This window comes from Ambystoma mexicanum, chromosome 1q, assembly GCF_040938575.1.
Source record: "Ambystoma mexicanum isolate Mex_15411 chromosome 1q, UKY_AmexF1_1, whole genome shotgun sequence".
Taxonomy (NCBI): domain Eukaryota; kingdom Metazoa; phylum Chordata; class Amphibia; order Caudata; family Ambystomatidae; genus Ambystoma; species Ambystoma mexicanum.
The window spans coordinates 998,021,313-998,039,213 of record NC_090922.1 but is presented as its reverse complement, the minus strand read 5'-3'; the positions used below and the strand labels follow the sequence as shown (position 1 = coordinate 998,039,213).

Below are 17,901 nucleotides of genomic sequence, written 5' to 3'. Positions count from 1 at the left end.
CGACAATTTTGGTCTTCATAGAATCAGGTCTTCTACACATCAGATTTCCCCTGATAAGGAAGCCCAAAGGGAATACCTGTCCCAGTGCCATCTCCCTAAGATCACTCCTTAAGAACGGGAAGAACTTTAGGGAGACATTACTCCCGAAGTAGTAAGGGCGGCTATAGCTGCCTTGCCATCAGTAAAGGCACTGGGCCAGGGTGGCTTTCCCGCGTGCTTCTACAAAACCTTTAGAGAGGCACTTAACTCTTTTTGAGGAGGGGGGCAGGGTGTATCACCCAGACAATGGAAAAAGCCAAGGTTGTGCTGCTCCCAAAGCAGGGTAAGGATGTCACTATGCGGTTCATACCGGCCGATTGCCAATATTAATCCAGACACAAAGATCTACACCAAGGTTCTGGCATCACGCCTGGATAAGCTCCTCCCCAAACTGATTGATCCCAACTAGTCGGGATTTATTAGGCATAGGCAGACCTCGGATAACATTCGGCAGGTCTGTCATCTGATTGAAAAAGTAAATAAATCTAGAACCCCTGCATTTATACTAGCAATGGATGCTGAGAAGACATTCGAGCAGGTCGAATGACCATACCTCTTCCATGCCATGGAGGTTATGGGATTCGGTTCTAAAATCCTTTCCTCCTTGCGCCTGGCAATCAACAGGAACTTTCCCAGATGATCACGGTTTCACGAGGCACTAAGCAGGGTTGCCCACTCTCCACACTCATTCGCCATCCACCTGGAGCCGCTCTTGGGCTGCATAAGGCGTCCCAAGATATTAGGGATTCCCTTTGGGGGTGGGGTGCATGGAGTTGCAGCGTTTGCCGATGATATGCTCCTGTTGATCAGAGAACAAGAAACCTCATTTGCAGGGATCCTACAGGGGCTTATTCTATTTGGGGAGGTGGCAGGGTTAAAAATAAATTCCCACAAGTCAGAGTTATGAAACGTGACCGCTCCCTCCGAAAACGTTTGCGGGTGCCCCCTCAGAAAAGATTCAGGAATTGCAAGGTATAGAACCCTATAGATGGGTAGAAACCAGCATTAGATATTTGTGGGTCCAGAGTACTGGTTCTCTGGGTGCTCTTTACCACCTACCTTTAGTTGAAATGCTGCACCGGCTGCTGGCGGAATGGGTGCCCTTATCAATATCCTGGATGGGGTGGATAAATGCCCTTAAAATGATGATTTTGCCCAATATCCTGCACCATTTCACGGCCCTACCAGCAAGGGTTCCCAAAGGTTTCATCAGGACCATTCAAAAACATGTGTGGTCATTTAATTGGAACCGCAAGAGAACCAGGGTAGCTGTTAGGAAAACGATTCCCGCGGATTCCTTATCGCATGCCCCAGATGTGTTCATTCCTGCAATCAAAACCGTACGTGCGGGAAGAAACAAGGTTGCCTTCCTACTTGCTTCACGAGCGATGGCCCGACGTGTGTTCCTCATCGCCAGGACGTGGCTCATGGAGCGCTGCAGGTTGCCATGGCAACTAGGTTACCGCAAGCAGCGTTCCGTGCGTACCCAGCGTGGTTTCATGTCACGTGATGCTACGTAAGGAGACCCAGAACTAATCGCGGTGCTCCTTATTGAGTATCTTCGCGTTTCTTGCTTTCGGAATTCCTGTGCTGTTCTTGGTTTACGGACTTGGCTTACGTTATTTGGATTCTCGAATTGTCTAACCCTTGTCTGCATTGTCGTGACCATTTGGATTCGACCTTCTGCCTGCCCCTGGAGTGCTTTCTGATCTACATTTTGTCTATGGTTTATGCCTGTTTGAAACTCCGACCCTCTGCCTTGCTCCCGGAATTTGCCTGCTGTTCTGGCTCACGCTATAGCATCCTTGGAACTATATCCTATTGTCTGTTGAACTTTCTTTTGCTGGGTACTCTGTCAAGGTATTTGCCTGCCAACATTCTGTGGTTACCCGATTCTTTGATTATGTTTTCACCAAATCTCTGAGCCCTGCGTATCCTGCTTCTTGCTGGCAATACTGCTGAACTAGGACTATCGCAGCAAAACCTCTAGTGGGGGTTCTTTGATGTAGTTTCCTTTCGATCTCCGAACTCCTGCTTTTCCCTGAACACCTACCTGGAACTGCCAAGCTCATACCCTGCATGGAGGATTCAAGCTCAACCCATCTTCTGGTCCATTAAAGGAGTACTACCTTTTTACGTGTCCTCGTGTCGTCGTGTTTGGTGGTTCCCTGGGGACTAGAGACTGACCACCTTAGGGTTAGGCGTCCTCGTGCCATCGGTTTCTGTGACCCATCGGTAACTAGAGACTGGTCACGATTAGTATCCTCTCTGGGATTGTTTTCTTTACTCCTTTGGACAAGAAGTACCTTACTCCATCTTCGGGGAGAACTGGCGAGTATAACCCACATTCCTATAACCTGTTTCTCAACATTAGCTCACGCACCTTACCAGGTCTCAGTCTTTGGTTTCTGATTTCGTCTATTATTGTATTGTAGGAAATCTTTGATTATACGGAATCTACTTCCATTTAGGACCCATAGACTACCAATCTCACGTACAGGTTAGTGCGTTTTCTTTTGGGTCTAGATTGATCTTGATCTCGTATTCTGACTACCATTGTGATGATAATTGGTATATCATTCTTTAGATTTCGGTGATTTGTTCTGAAGTCGTCTCCTTGGGAGTCCTTGTGGAAATATCCAGTCCCCGCAAGATCCAGCAGTATCCACCTTCTGGTCAATCTCTCCCCCGGTGTGTTTGCATTTGGCTATACACAGGAGTTATATTGTCTTGAGGAATTCCTCGGCTACACTACGTAGGCAAGACCGGCGGATTCCTGACAGTAGCTATGCAGATGCTAATGTCTTCCAGAAGCAAGGGAGGGTTGTGAGCACCAAGCTTTCACCTCTGTTTTCTTGCAGCTCAAATCAGAGTGAGCCGGGATTGGTTCTGGGGTGACTGCGGGAAGGTATGGTGTTGAATGGACAAAGCAGTGGTGGGCTCGCCGGTGGACGAGGTGTTGTGGCGACCCAAGGGGGATAGACATGTAAACATGTACCATAGCAGGATAGGGGCCCTAGTGGGGGACTTGTGGTATGAGCTGGTGCGCAGCGTGAACTTGACCACCTTCCCTCCCTGCAGACGTCAATGTTTAGGAATCCCCAGTTCACACAGGGTATAGAAAGGGGTGCCTTCAATGGTTGGTGGCGGCAGGATGCCGCAAACTACGTGACATGTTCTCGGGTCAGGACATTAAATCCTTTGCACAGTGCAAGCAGGACTTCGGGCTAGAGGAGGGGGAGAGAGCACTACTCTCAAATGAGGCACTGGCTTACGAACTCAATGTTCCGGTCAGCGGCCACCAGGGTTCTCACATCCTTTGAACGGTTCATAATGATAGACACAGGGACAGGCATTTGGTAGGATCGTTATATGGGATTATAGCAGAAGGGGCAAGGAGCCAGGCATGGCACTAGATGGAGCAGTGGGAAACTGCAATGGGGCGGCCGCTGGAGGGGAAACATTTGCGCTCTTATGGGCAGATATCCTCAAGCTCATGCAGGCCATCCAGATTCAAGAGATGTGGGTTAAGATAATGGTCCAATGGCATCTCGACCCGGAAAAACTACATACATTCTAACCAACTGCGTCAGAACTCTGCTGGAGGGGATGTGGAAGCATATCTGGTGGGAATGCCCAGTCTTACAACCTTATTGTGACATGACCTGTGCAGCAATCAATAGTATTTTCGGCAGACAGATGCCAGACAACACAAGGATGGCCATCCTGGGAATAGGCGGGGTTCTGGAAAATCTACCCTTGAACGCTCAAAGAAAGACATACATCATCCCAATAGTGGCGGCAACACTTGTTGTGGCACACAAATGGAAACAAAATGCTGCCCCTAGAGAACACAAATAGGTTAGTAAAATCTGGAACTTTGTGGCACTGGAGTGAATGACACATTCGATTCAAGTGGATCACCAAAGGTTTCTCTCATACTGGGACACTGTCCTGCATCACCTGCAGCGGGACTCGCAGGCCGCTTGGTGCCCGATGAAAATGAGATTGCTGGGGCTGGTGTGAGTACTCGCTCCACTTGGGGAGGGTGCTTTCACAGGAAGCTGGCAGGAGATATGGCTGAAGTTTCTAGGGGAGACGAGGACTATGGGGGGGGGGTTCTCAAACAATGCAAGGGGCCATACAACAGCTGGCGAGAGAGCTGGTTACTCACAGAAACTTGGGACCGGGAGCCATCTACATAGTTTATTAACTCAGGGGTTTAGGACTGGGTGCGTTGTTGGTTACATGTGCTGGGATCAAGTGGAGAAGAGGGGAGAAGGTGGGTTGGCGAGAGGGGATGGTGAGGGCGGTTGCATGTGTGCTTACTGTTGAAAATATCAATAAAATACTGTGCTGCCCTAACCAGCCAAAATCGTCTCCCTGGGCCAACACGAACACACCCACGTTATTTGACTCAACATTCACTCGCTTTATTTCATTTTTTTTGGTTTCAAACTAAAAACATGGTAATAGCAAACGAAACCTGTAACAGTTTAAGAAACAGAAAAAAACATCAACATCCATCAATTTCTCCATCTTTCCATGACAATCAATAAAAGAAAAAAAAAAAAGAAGGTAAAATCACAAGGCAATGCGGGAGACAGAGTTAGAATGCCATCCATCAGCAGTTTGATATTATACTCATCATCCGCATCATGGATCTGCTTCTCCAGATCCCAAATTTCCTTTATCTACCGGATCTTTATGCCAATTATTATAAATGTATGAATTCCAGCAATGCCAGCACTTGGCCCATAAGCAACCAATCCCAACATTCCTCCAGAGTAAGACATCCTGCTTCTTCCAAATAATTTCCCATATATTGTGATCTTTCCTCACGCTCCATTACAATATGAAAAAGTGATTTCACATGATCCTTCTTCTTACAGAAGCGGCACAAGTTATTATCAATATCTCTCTGGTGCCGTCTAAACTGTATTTCACAAGTGGGCATGATGTTCAGGCGGCATGGCATGAGAAGGTCCCTATAGAATGCTGATGGGAATTTGCAGAGGTAGAGGGGCGGATTGCTACGGCCTCTCTTTTCCAACCACCATCTGAATGTTAGAGGGGCAATTGGTCTGGCTTTGCAGGTGTTTATCCAGTCTGCCCTTCCCAGGAGATTATTTACCTGGAGGCGGTTTGTCCTTAAGAGATCATTATCTACACATGGCTATGCAGTGTCTCACTTATTCAAGGATCTTTCATTTGGCCTACATATAGATCGCAAGATGGTAAATGGAAGTGGGGCTTCCAAAGCAGTACATCTCCGATAGAAAGAAATGTCCTCCCATAGGACTATGGAGGCCATTGAGGAGAACTGTAGTTCATGCCGAATCTTAGCTATTGGTAAGGACTTAGGGAGTCTTCGTAAACTGCGCCAAAAGTGGCCCTCCATCAGGAGCCAAACTTTGATATTTAAATTAGGTAGTGTCTCCACTCCATAGTTAAGGACCTGTATCACCTTTTGCCTATATAAAGGTGAGAATTGGTATAATTGAAAAGGCCCCATAGCGCCTATGAATGTCAATTCCTTGGTTCGTCAGATTTTTCAACTTGCCCTTAACCACTCCAATTGGGCATTTTCATTTATGTTCTTATTTATTTTGACTCCCAAGTAAATGATGGTTTCAACTACTTCAGGTCGAACTTCCTCAATCCACCATGAAAAAGATGCTCTAGATACTTCCAAGCATTTGTTATAAGGAAGACTTGAGATTTTTTAACATTCATTCTCATACCATTTTCATTTAGATAGGTATTGAATGCTGAAATTCTGCGTTGGAGGCCTATGGTCGTTTGATCGAGAAAGACTATGTCATCTGTGTAAAGCAGACAAGGCGAGTTCACACCCATTCAACTTGGGAGGAAATGCCCTAATACCCTCCTGTGAAATGCCCAGGTCCCCTAGATAGCAGTCGCCCTGTCCCCAATCTAATCTGTATCGACGGGTCAGTATATAGAGCCCGGATTGCCTCTAGGATGTTTACCGGGCACTTCCACGCTGTCAATTTAGCCCATAAACGATTCCTATCTACACAGTCAAAGGCTTGGCCATTAAAATTATGGATTTGTTATCAATCGCCCTTCTTCTTAGGAGGTTCAGGACAAAAAGATTTAAAGATGTCCCGACCCCTTTTATGAATCCTGTTTGCCTGGGGTCAGAAATTCCCTTTTTTTGGCAGCCCATGCGCTGAGATCTCGCAAGACTAGCGAGGCAAAGAGCTTGCCCAGAGAATCCAAGAGGGCGATAGTTCTTTGGATCAGCCCTATCGCCCTTCTTGAATACTGGAACAACCCAAGCCTCGCGCCACAATCCCGGAACTAGTTGTTTAACATCACCTGATTGAATAGGGATGCTGCAAATTTAGCCCAGGCCTCCGGATTACTCTTCATCATGAGATTGGAGACGCTGTCTGGCACTGCCGCTCTGGATGAGCTCAGCCTCATAATCAGAAGTCTAGCCTCTACTACATCAAATTCAAAGGACCAGCCCACGCACGCTTGGGAGAGAGATGTTTAGCCAATACCTCCAAAATGTTCAAGTAATGGCTAATCCACCCTTCTTCCGTAACCCAAACCATTAATAGATCTTTTCTGCCTTTTGCCCCATTATTGATGAGGTCCCACATATTGCAGGAGTTTTTCCCCACAGACTGCAAGCAGCATCCTCTCTGCATCCTTTTGGATGAATATGACCCTGTGTACTTTCACCCAGTTTTTATAGGCCTGTCTTCGGTTCATAACTAGCATTTTTGCAGATGCTGTATTCAGTCATTTTAGTTTCCACATCTCAGCCCTATACGTTTGTCAGATTTTAACTAGCTCAGTATTATAGACGTGTTTGGGGGGATGGTGGGGTGGGCCACCCCTTCAACCTTTTGTGAGAAGGCTCTCAAGAGCCACGCATACTCAACAATCTTATCATCCCTAGTAATCCATAGCCAGGTAGCTAGGAAGGGAATTTTCCATCGATTTAAACCTCCATTTAACTCCACAGGGGCATTTTTTCATGTTTATATTGATCTGCAAGTATTTCTATGGTGATTGATAGCAAGTCGTGGTCACACTGTGCTAAGCGTACTACCTCAAACCCGGAGACCATTCCCCCCTGCCCCACCAAGGGGGATGACACAAAACCATAATCTATGCAAGTTGTCTGAACGTCATTTCCCCAAGTGAACACACCTGGGAAGTCACCTGCAGTTTGCCTATTCAACAACCACAATTCCCGCATATCCTAAATATAATTTAATATTCACCTCCTCTACCCATTTCCATGCTATACCATCAAGCTTCTTGAGTTGCAATGGTAGGCCGTCTTTAGACAAGAGACGGAAATGAAAATCTCCACAGATCAAAATTTCCGGATTTCCACCCTTAATAAGAGACTGATCCACCTTCGCCATGATCATCCTCATCCAACCCTCAGCAATCAAACCTTTCACACCCCAGTATACATTTATCAGCAAGAATCGAGTTGTTCCTTTTGCATGAGACCTTCCCATTTCCAAAATTTCAACATAAGGGTTTGGAGTAAGATGTTGAAGTACTTTGAAGCCTTGTTCAACTTTAATAAGGTAAGCAAACCGAAGTGAGGTCTACCCAGCTTCCCTTTGAGTGCTGGGTTAAAGTAGATCTCATAACCATCACAAACTGGCTTGTCCCGTAACCATGACTCTTGTAGGGATATGATGTCATAGCCCTCCAAGATCTTCCCCTCTTCTGTAAACAGAAACTCAAATCCGTGGGTGTTCCAAGATTCCAATCTTAAGGATGTTCCGGGATTCTCCCCACCAGTCTATTCTTCCCTGGTTTTTGCCAGCACTCCAGCCAGCCAGATCCAGTTTGTCTAGTCTGAAGTATCGTTTCACGGCATTGTGGTGCTAGGCTTCCCAAAGTTTCTAATCGTAAAGCTTCCCATGAGGCTCATATCTTTCTTCTGCAAACTTAATGTCAATTTTGATGGTTTTGCCTCGGAATTCATGATTGGGATTTCTGTAGCTTTCACTCACTCATTGCATGAGAGGATAATAAGAGACCTACCCATACATGCGATATCCCCCTGCACCTGTTCCAAATAGGCAAATGTTTTCCCCCTGTGCTTTTAAAAGTGCACCCCTTTTGAAAATTAGGATTTACTTGAAAATGCCCAAAACCCCTTTCCACTCTCTGCTTTGCGCAGTTGGTGGGAAAAGAGCACCTCAAAGTGCACAAACATGATGCACACATTTAAAATGTCCTTTGTGCACGGTTGCCACTTTTTTGGCGCAAGGGAAGTGAATGAGCATTCCATCAGTTGCACCAAACAACGTTTTAAAAATCGTGGCACGATGGTTTATCCCTACCGATAACTTATTTACGCTGTACGTTCATTTCAGAGAGTGTGGTTCGAGGTGTCAGATGTGAATTAGGAATGGGAAAGGACACACGAGAAGGAAAGGATGCATGGGGTGTTTACGGTTTGTGCAGTCATTAACCCCAGGTTTGCTCATGAGCAGGTATTATGTTAAATACCATTAGCTCCAGTGCAGGCACTGTGACTGGAATCGTTAGCCCTAGAGTACGTACTGTGCCGAGCAGGTTTTGTGCCTGTAGTTGTAAGGAAGAGGGCAGGTACCTGTCATATGTAACGGATTAGGATGTACTGTGTCTGGCATCAGTATCCCAGATCTGGTACGGTGTCTAATTATTTGCCTCAGGGCAGGTATTGATGTAGCTGATGAGCAGGTACGACGTGCTGTATCGGAAGAGAAGGTATTGTGTCTGCACTCATTCGCTCCATCCAGAGGATATGATGGGCCTTTACCATTTGTGCTAGAGAAAGTAGTGCCTGCCGATATGCATAGGGATGTTGTTTCTGTGTCTGCAGCCATTAGACCTAGAACAGGCACTGTTCACAGAAGGGTCATTAGACCCAGGGAAAGAACTTGATCTGCATCCATCAGCCCTGGGGAATCATTACTTTCAGAGTAGGCACTGGAACCAGTATAAAGTCACGTACTTAATGTTTAATTTCAACATGTGATAAATTAAGTACAATGCAACGAATTATAGCTTCAACGTGCATTTCCAGAGGTTGCAAAAGGGCTCCTCTTGCCAATATAACAAAGGGGTGAGAACGTCTAAGTTAGTGGATGCTAAAAGAAATGCATATAAAATTCACTAGCATCACTACAAGAGCCGGATCGCATGCACTCACCAGATGCTGCCTGGAATCAGGAAGTGAGCGTTTCGTTAATGGAGGACTTACATTGCTTTCCTTATCAATCACACATTTAAAGTGTCAACAAATGCAATAATAAAAAGTCCCAATGAGACCCGATTGCATTGCATGTTTGTTTAAAAGTTTGCCGACAATTTTTGAAATGCCTTTACAGCGTCATGACGTTTTCACGTATTTCTGTTAAGTCGTAGTGACGTTCCTATGTAGGACGTCTACGTGCTTAGGAAGAGAATCCCGAGGAAAGAACACTCCTTGCTGTGTATAGGGTGGTATTTATTTTTATTGTGTATTTATAAGGCGCTTATACATCTCGTAAGTGTTTCGAAGCGCCAGGTATATTTGGTGCCGGTGGGTTTGTTTTTCCTATTTTGATTTTGGTTGCAGCAACAAAGTGTCTTGGCTGGTATTACCCATACCTGCCTACATTTGAAAATCAAAAACCCGGAGAATTATGCCCCTCCCATAGTCATACAAAACTCTGCCGTTACACAAGGCTCCGCCCACATGTCAAAAAGGTAACCTATTGGCTATGTGCACAAAACTGCATAAAATGTAACTGTGCCCTCCAAAAACGTATTAACCATTTTTACAGGGCCATTTTGCATTTGGAAGCATTGGACTAATACAGATAAAGGTATTTTTGCTAACATGTGCAGGCAGGTTCTCAGCTGCAGGCAAGGGGACCTCCAAACATCATTTTGAAATGTGCACACACACACCATTCCTCCCAAAGGGATGTCCAGCCTCTCTAAATTGATTCTGGGAATATACCTGTGGTTTCCCCGTTATAACTACGGGACTATGAGGACCAGAATGCAGTTCAGTAATTTCACACTGGCATGCATCTTGTTATGCAGGACGTAAATAAAATGTGCAATGCCTCATAAAGCGTAAAAACATTGTGCCATGTCTGCTTGGTTGACATGAAAACAGACTGGTTTGCATTGTTAGTCTGGTATTTACTTTAGCATAGATGCAGGTTATGGAGCTTTTAAATGCTAAACAGCCCCATCCCAGTGATCTGTGACTTGATAGAGAAATGGACCATTCCCACACATGTCTGCTAATGCCTGCAAAAAGACATGCCAAGTGGGTTACCTCAAAGAAACAGAATGAGGGGAAAATTCCTGCATCCTGTATAGTCCTGCTGAGACATCTCTTTAACATTTTAGCAAGCCCTTGGATCAGTGCTTCCCTGGCAGTAACAAATAAAAGTAACCCTTTAAAAAACACCCTTTTCAGGGATGCAGATGCAGCAAGAGTCCTCATAGCCACTTCAATGTTGACTGCTCCAGCCCTTCCGAGCCTCAGAGCAGCAGCAACTCTGGGCCTGCTGCGAAAACCCAGAGAATCCAAGCTCTTCCCCGGAGACCCAGAGAAAAGAGTGTAAAAACCCTGAGTCTTCGGGATAAACCCAGAGGTTAGGCAGGTATGGTGTTATCCCCATCCCCACCTCCCCCTGCCCCCAAACAGAAGTGATTTATGGCCGTGCCATGTGCGCTGAGGGAATTTCGGGGCAGGTTCGGCTGTTAGCAGCAAGTCGGGTTATACGCCATCTTTCTACCCCCTTATCTGTGCAGCACGGCTTTCACTGTTAAAATGGCAATGAGCTCACCCAGTTGGAAATTAAGCCCCATGTCGATCCCATTTTACCACAGCCGCATGCTTGCTTCTTTTTCTGCACTGCTACGACGGCATGAAGTTCCCTTGGCATGATTTCGATAACTGTACTGCCTTTATAAGGTGAGGGGTTCTGATTTGAGCATTGCAGGGAGAGGTGCCTAACTTTTCCGCTCAGTGCTGCCAGACAGTGCATTGAGATGTACTGGCCAGAGTCTGTGTGTGCCACAAGATGTTTTTCTTGACCCCTCCAACCCCAGGGCGTTTCTTCCGGCTGTCTGTCTGTATAGGACAGAGTTCCTTAATTTCCCTGCGTTGTCGCCCTGACTAGGTGCCTGCATGTTCATGTATACCATGCTAGCATACAGTGAAAGTGCAAAATCCTATGTAGTCTGGCCAGCAAGATACCAACAATTGAGTATTTTGCCTTAAAAATAGCCATACTGTAAGTCTTCAATCTGTGGGGCGTGTGATCCAGGATGGTGAGAAAAGAGAAAATACATTTTTTTTGCCACACTTAACTGTGCATGGCGAGCCACATGGCACCCATGCACATGCTCAGTCAGTGCAACGTGATGGGGGCGTGGCCACAAAATAGGAAATAAACGCAGCCTGGACGTGAGCTTTCATGCATTTGGATCGCTGCATTGTTGCTGTCTGCTGGTGCTGCCAGCTTCTTCTTGCCTGGTAAAGGATGTCGCTTCTCGGCTCAGCCCCCCACACCACAGTTGGAAGGGGTGCTGGGAAGCAAGCGTTTCAGGCCTTTCCCAGTCCCTCTGCTTCCCTCTCCCTCTGTGGACTCACAAAGGCAAACACGAGAGGAGGCGAGCAGGGAGGGGCTGGATCACTGCAATGCTAGTCCCGTGCACCCCTCTCCCTCTGCGCCCCCACCTTGGGCACACAGGGGCGAGGAGACGAGCGGGGACAGAAGCATGCATTGCAAGTGTTGTATGATATCCGGCTCCCGTGCGGCAGATTGCTGGGCTCCATATCATACAACACCGGCCCCCCGGCTTTGGCTGCCCCTCTGACTCGTCACCCCTCTGGTCCATGGGCCGGGTCCGAGATCTGGCATCAGATGTCTGGCCGGATCTCGTGACCCGGCCTGCAGCAGCCATGACCAGACTTTACCAAGCCCCCAGCTTTGCAGAGGGAAGCTGGGGGCTCAGTGACCTAATCTTTGCGGTGCTCCTTTCCCCAGCAGTCACTCGCGCATTACCTTGCCTGTGTGTTTTCTTCTGGCCTGAAAAGGACACCACAGGAATCAATGGGCTATGAACATCACTGTGGCGGTAGGGGAGGGGTCACCGTTGAAAGCAGGCATTCTACATGCTGGACACATTATTGTTGTTCAAATGTGCATTTTACACATTAATAGGAAAAAAGTAATTTCCAAACTCAAAAACGCTGCTGACACTTGTGTTCACTAGTTTTCTTTGGCTGTTTATTATAATTTTTTTGTCGGTGCACCACAACAATACTCTGTAATTTGTGTGCCCCTTGCTTTGTGTTTTATCACAGGTAATATTTATAAAGATGTTGTGTTTATCAAACTGGTTAATCACAAATAAATGCTTCTGTTGTGTTGACAGCAATTATTAGGAAATTAAACTGGGTTCTTGGGTGCCAACGTTTGGTTTTCACTAAATAGGCAGAAATACCCCAACCCATCCCTTGGCCAAACAGGTTTCATTGCACTTGGTTTTTTGTAAGTAATTGCAAAAAGTCATTTGATTAACAAGTTTTGCTTATATTTTTAGTTTTTATTGTTTTGGTTAAATTCAACATTGAACACATTAAAAGAAACAGCAACACTATATCAATACACATAATTATATTTAGCATATATAATGTCTCAGCAACGGTCTGCCAACCTGCTGAGCTACTGCGGTAGCCATCTACTATAGAGTGAGTCTATGCATCCCTTAATGTACTAAAATCACCTCATTACCAACAGTACTTTGGGTGCACCACGGCCATAGAAGTGATTTAAAGTGGAATTCATGTATATCTTCCTACTGTGGGTGCCCGGCCTTTGCCTGCATGGGGTACTACTATATGTTGCAGAGAAGCCAGGGGCCCTCGTGTCTGGCATGGCAGCCGCGGCAGAGTCTGCTGCTACTTCAGAACTATCACCGAACTGCAGTAAAAGCTAAATGGCTATTACTCGATGTTTCAGAAAGTTAGCTTGGTGGGGTAAGCACTACTGTGTAAGATATGTAGATGAATTATTGTAATGCCAGCAGGCTAGACTTCTCAACTATTCTAGGCAAGGAATAGAAAGGGTAAAATATAACAAGCTGATGCTCTTTCTTTCGCTCTTATCATTTTTTGTCTCTGTGACTGTTTGAGTCACTTTTTCAGGTATGTGCTCTGATTGCTCGCTGTTCTGTCTGCCAGCTGGGGTGGACAGACGTATAGGGAACTTTGGAGATTTCCCGGTAAGACCCTGCACCCTATGTCCCTTTGTGTTCAGGGGAGGATGTGCGCTGACTGGCATAGTGTGCAAATAAAGGTTCGGTCAATCTGGTAAGTCTATAATATTTTTATTGTACCTTTTCAATTGCAGGAAAACAAATTGGCCTTATTATACCATCTAGGACAGCAAAGTCCCCAGCAGCAGTGGCACTATAAAAAAAATCCTGATATCTGTAGTTGGACTTGCCGATGGTAAGAATGCCTTTTTTTAAAACGACTGTATTTTGCTATGGGTGATGGTGGGGCAATTTTAAAGGTATAGTTAGGAGCCACAATTGAGTATATCAAACCTACTTTTAAGGCTGTTCCTTTCTCATGTCACTTTGGGGCGGTACTGAAAGTTCACGTCTCATGTGGGAGTTCGTATGGTATGGTAATGTTTATTTGTAAAGCGCCTATACGCAAGGCAAGTGTTTCAAAGTGCTCAAGGAGGGAGGGAAAATCAACAGTCGTTCTGAGCACCCGAAATTCTGAAACGATAATAGTCTGCACATGGAGAGTAAGTTCATATAATACAATTAACAGTGGGGATAGCATCAAATAGGTCTGATAACGATTCTGCAGTTTTTCCAAGTGCAATTAAGGTGCTACCATGCAGGGAGTGAAGACAAAGGTGAACAGACAAACAATCTTCAGGCATGATGCATTCGGATCGCGCAAGTGCACAGACGGATAAAGGGGAGGTGGAGGTGGAGCGGGTCGACATGTCCTAGTAGTGGGGTCAAAGTGCACCCGGTCGGTGGAGACTGGGGTGAGTGCAGAGAGATGCCACTCTCTTGGGTCATTGATCAAATGCAGTGATGATGAGGCAACAGCAGGGCCCGTAGGCGAGTGCGAGAGGACTGTTGGGGGTGCCTGGGACCTGTGAGATTCTGGGGCACCAGGCGGCCAGTCAGCAAGCTGTACGGAAAATGAGGGTAGAGGGAAAGAGCGGAGAGATAGGTTAGCAGGGTAGAGGGAGAGAGAAGCAAGAGGAGAAGAGGAAAGTCTTAAGGAGTTTGCCAAACTTAAGGAGATCAGGCTCAAGACGGAGGGCAGCAGAGAGGCTATTCAAGAGGGAGGCCCCTGCTAAGGATGAAGATCTTCCTCCAAATGTCTGCTTGGGAACAGGCTTACTCACAGAAGGTTGGAGGTAGATGAGCGGAGGGCTCGGGAGGGACAGAATTGAGGTAGGCATTGTTGCAGATAGGTAGGTCCGAGGCATTGCATTTACAGTGCACTGTGTACTCTCTCCTGGTTTCCCAGCGTTAGGTCCTGCTTAGTAGCTGATGCCGAACACCCACGAGCTGGCTTTAACCCTTGCTCATCTAATCTTAATTTTGAAGTCACGGGTAGACCCATGTATCCTTGACTAACTGTTTGTTTTCATTGCAGCAGCATCGCTCCAAGCGGCAGTGAGGTCTTCGTCGCCAATCTGTGGCATAGTCCAGGACCACACTTCAAAAATAAATTCGACCCAGAACTTCACAATCTGAACAGGGAGTCTTCTGAGACCTGTATCAATGTGGTGTTTTTTTTAATCCAACTAATATTTCTGACCCATTTTTGCTGAGTTTCTTTTCCCCCAAACTGTTCACATGGTTCCCTTTGAGCCTTTGCATGTGGTGTTTGCTATTGTTTCAATCTTTAGGGGGCTTATTTAAAAAAATACTTTCCCCCCCAAACCCCAGCCTTTTCACACGGTTCATTTTAAATCTTTGCGTGTGATGTTTGCCATTTGAAATATTTTGAGGCATTTTTAATTTTTGAAAACTTGAAATAGTTTTTAAAAACGAACATGACATAAACTAAAGCGGGGTTTAGCAATGTTTCACAGATTCAGGCTACTTTTTTAGATGCATCGTTGGTACTAAGTGAAAAGATCTTTTTCACTGTACCGATGGGGGGAGGGTTGAATTAGAAAGACTGCTCTTTGACCGCACAGGGCGGTCTTTCTAAATCGAACTATCATACTTGTCAAACCCCTGCCACACACAAGTGTGCTTGGGGGCTGACAGGCGCTGTGAGCCCCAGCGGCGTTGTCACAGGAAGCAGAGGTGAGTTTTGGACTGTGTGAGTGTACTAGGGTATGTGTGGGGAGGATGTGTGTGTTGATGGGGTGGTGGGTGTGGAAATTAGGGGATTATGGGGGTTAATCCCCCCGATTAACGAGTGACTGGCGAAGGGGGGGCAGTATGTGATATTTCCACATTTTAAAGCCAATACAAAAACGGCTGTAAAAAAAAAGGTCTTTTTCTGTGTTTGGGTTTTAAAATGCAGAAATAGCACCGGATAGTTTCCTAGTGCCCGAAGATGGTAGGAATCTCAAACATAAAAAAAATGAGGGGTGGAAACAGACAAAATAAATGCAAAAACACAGAAATATGATGTTTCTTATTAGGACTTTGGGGTTCACATGGGTAGCGGTTGCTTGAAAAGTTAAGCTGCAGTGTGTGGTTTGTGGCACCACAGTAGCAAGCCTAAAGCCAACACATTTTAAGACGGCATTTGGAAACAAAACCTGCCTATTTAGCAAAAAAAGACTGAACGTTTTTTTGTATGGCAGCTGCAAAGCATACAAAAGCAAAAAGACACTGTTAAAAAAAGGTGGCCTCAAACGCAACTGCTTCTGGCCGCGAAAATCACAGTAGCTCGAACTTGGAAATCCCCGGAAGGCCCCCTAATGATTCTGTGGTGGTTGAAGCTTTGGGACATCTTCATAGCGAAAAAGACCATGGCGGCAAACAGAGGCCACCTTAACCGCTTCACAAACATTTGGTCGCCCGTGATAGACTATGACCAGCGCTAACATTCAAGCCACGCTTGGTGGTGAATGCCCAACGGGCAGAGGACGGGGACGTGGCTCAATCAGCAGAGGACCAAGATCCAGAAGGCAGCCAGAATTAGAGGATGGGGGCGGAAACTTAGGGGGTGTTGAAAATGGCTTGAAATGTAACATATGCCGAATTGTTGTAATACAATGTTTTCCTGTGCGCTGACCAAAAATAAACAAGTTTAAAAATAAAAAGGTGGCCTCAGTACCTGCAAATGCTTTGGAAGCTTCTTACCATGTTATCTGGGCAAAAACAAAACCCTTTTACAGATGCTGAGAAAATATTCTGCCAACAATTATCGCTGTCAACCGATGTCTGACACCACAATTTTCTGCTGCATCGCTGACCTGTCCTCTGATATCAGTACACAATTGATATCACGCTTGAGTCAGTTTGCCCTACAGTTGGATGAGGCCACTGACATTTCAAAAGGAGCACATTTGATTGCTTATGAGGTACTGCCATGGAAAATAAATATTGAAGGATTTCTTATTTTGTAAACCAATTCAGGGCAGAGCAACTGCATCTGTAGTCTTTGACATTGTTAACTACGTCATAAATTCCCACTGCATAAAGTGGGAGGCGTGTGTTTGTATTTGCATGGATGGTGCTCCTTCAATGTGTGGTGCTAGATCTGGGTTAAAAGCAAAAGTGGCGCAGTAGCTCCACATATATTGTGGACACACTGCGTGATACTCTGGGAAACTTTGCCTGTGCACAACATGGGGAGTAGACTTGCAGAAGTGGTGACTTCTGTTGTAAAGATTGTACATTTTCTTAAGATGCACCCCGCAACAACCCGTCTGTTTGCCGCATTATTGGCAGACATCTGAGCTGAACTTAATGCTTTGTTGTTTCACACAGAGATCAGGTGGCTCTCCAGGGGAAAGATTTTAAATCGCGTTTAGGCAGTGCTTTAAGTGGGGTAAGAAATTGAGGGGGGGCCCTCGTTTGGGGGCGTGGCTTCCATTGTGGGAGTGGCCTAAAAGTGCACAAATCATGGTAAGGTGCGCAAACAAATATATAAATGTATTTGAGGATTTATATATTTGTTTGCGTACTACTATGGTTTGTGACTTTTCAAGCCTTCTTTTATATACATAGCAATGTTACATATTTCTATGTTTATAAAAGGTGGCTTGTAAGTGCACAAAGCATAGTAAATTACGCACACTTGTGTGCTTACCTTACTATGGTCTGTGTACTTTTCAAGCTGCCTTTTATAAACATAGACATTTGTAACATATGTCTATGTTTATAAAAGACGGCTTGAAAAGTAGGCATCTTTTATAAAGCGTTGAGGACGGACAAAACCCAAGGTGGCTTTGTCCGTCGACAAAGCTTTATAAAAGATGCCTTGAATTGTGTACGATTCAAGCAGTCTGTTATAAACATAAAAATATTTCTACGTTTATAAAAGATGGCTTAAACGTACACAGTTGAAGGCATCTTTTATAAAGCTTTGCCAAAGGAGAAAGGGGCCTCGAGCTCAGTGATCTCTGCTCTGAGCAGAGATCACAGACCCTGAGGCGTCTTTCACCCTCTGCGAACCCGCAGGCTCCGTGATCTAATCTGCATATTTGATCATGGAGCTTGCGGGTTCGCTGAGGGTCAGTGACCTGGCGAGGGAAAACTAAAGGACTCTAGCTTCCTGTGATGGCCCCTCAGATGAGGGGTCATCAGAGAAAGTTACAGTGACTGACGGAAGTGCCAGCCAGGCAC

The 17,901-nt window shown here is 45.7% G+C and overlaps 1 protein-coding gene and 1 long non-coding RNA gene across 4 annotated transcripts in view; one reads left to right on the top strand and one right to left on the bottom strand.

The window, feature by feature from the left end:
- Window positions 1-9,334, bottom strand: part of USP33 (ubiquitin specific peptidase 33) — a 1,143,586-nt gene extending 1,134,252 nt beyond the window's left edge. For both annotated transcript variants that reach the window (XM_069641664.1, XM_069641665.1), the window contains exon 1: window positions 9,245-9,334. The gene's annotated coding sequence lies outside the window, so the exon portion shown is untranslated. The remainder of the gene's footprint in view (window positions 1-9,244) is intronic.
- A 147-nt stretch (window positions 9,335-9,481) lies between these two features.
- Window positions 9,482-16,373, top strand: LOC138540173 (uncharacterized). Of its 2 annotated transcripts, XR_011288240.1 has the most exons (3): window positions 9,482-13,329; window positions 13,458-13,558; window positions 14,741-16,373. It is a non-coding gene; the product is annotated as an uncharacterized lncRNA (long non-coding RNA). The 2 variants fall into 2 exon arrangements; XR_011288234.1 differs by having other exon boundaries at window positions 9,482-13,558.
- The last annotated feature ends 1,528 nt before the right edge of the window (window positions 16,374-17,901 follow it).